Here is a 1,415-nt window from a genome sequence, read left to right on the forward strand (position 1 = left end):
CTTGTGTCGCTAAAGTTTCGTCCGAACGAAGTTACGGAAAATCAATTAACAAACGGAGACGTAACAATATTGTATATAGTTTCACTATTAAAAAGAAATAGGGGCTAGTGAAAAGTTGGTTCATTCTAGGACTGCTAAATGTTATCAACTGAACTACTTTAAGTTATTAACCCTTTAGCATGCACCTACCGTACAAGAGAGACAGAATTTAATCTTGGACTGATCATATACAACTAAAACTTAAAGCTGAATTACCAAAATAATAACTGACGTTTAGCTATTGGGCGTACCATGATCCCGAGATAAGGCGCGAAGATGAGCATTGTTTTTGTGAGAAGGGAAGAATGTGGTAGCCTGGATAAATAAACAGCGCCTTTGTAAGACTTGTTGTCGGGTTAGCCCTTTAGTTCACTTGGTGTGCGTGATATCGAGCCGAGAAATAATATTAAAGACATAATCACAGTTCTACACGAGTGATAAAGAAATAAGAAATGGCTTAAGTTCTTGTTATATAGCAATGCAATGTGTATGGAGAAGAAAACGCTTTTGTTCTCAGAGGCTGTCTGAATTTGAAATACCGACCTTGGAACTGGTATTAAAAATTTATCTTCATATCAGAATAGATCTGGCTACATTATATTTGAAGGTCGTTTCTTAATAATCAAAGATTATTTGTTGGTTTCATAATAAGCTTCATATGATATCAGTGATGAATTCTATGTTGCTGTTTTATTCAGTAATGACAGAAACAGTTTCTTTATAACATTTCGAGCAACTACATAAACATACTAGAGAACCCGCGGGTTTATGGCCTACACTTAGGGAGCCGCTATCATCCAAATTTAAAGCTTAAACTACTATCTTGTACTTTTTCATCATTTTCTTGTACTTGTTTTATCATTACTGCTATAATGCAAATTTAATTTCTTTAACCAAGTTACGAAAGGTAATTAATATGTACTATCTTGTACTTTTTCATCATTTTCTTGTACTTTTTTTATCATTACTGCTATAATGCTGTAAAGGTAATTAATATGTCTACTTATTTTAGTACTCTATTGTTAATCAATACTAAATTTGGGGATCGCTTTCGAGGTATCCCCGTAAAAGTGTTTTGCGAAATATCCGAGTTCCCTAAGGGGTTGGGTGAAAAGTTTAACGTTTGTGCAAACCTTGGAGCCAAGGCAGTTCGTTTAGCGCCACTTAGGAGTCGGTGCGACAAGAGGTTTAGGAGGAGTTATGTGAAACACAGGCACTGAATCTTATTATATAGATATTTTTTTTTCAAATTATTTGTTAATACAAAAAGTTTAAAAAATGCAAAATCCTCATCACGATAGCTATATAAGCGTTCAACAAAACCTTTTTTATGTTATAAATGTAAATTATCTGTAATATGTCCAACTTATTTGAAT

Source organism: Limulus polyphemus, unplaced genomic scaffold (assembly GCF_000517525.1).
Source record: "Limulus polyphemus unplaced genomic scaffold, Limulus_polyphemus-2.1.2 Scaffold873, whole genome shotgun sequence".
In the NCBI taxonomy this organism is placed as follows: Eukaryota; Metazoa; Arthropoda; class Merostomata; order Xiphosura; family Limulidae; genus Limulus; species Limulus polyphemus.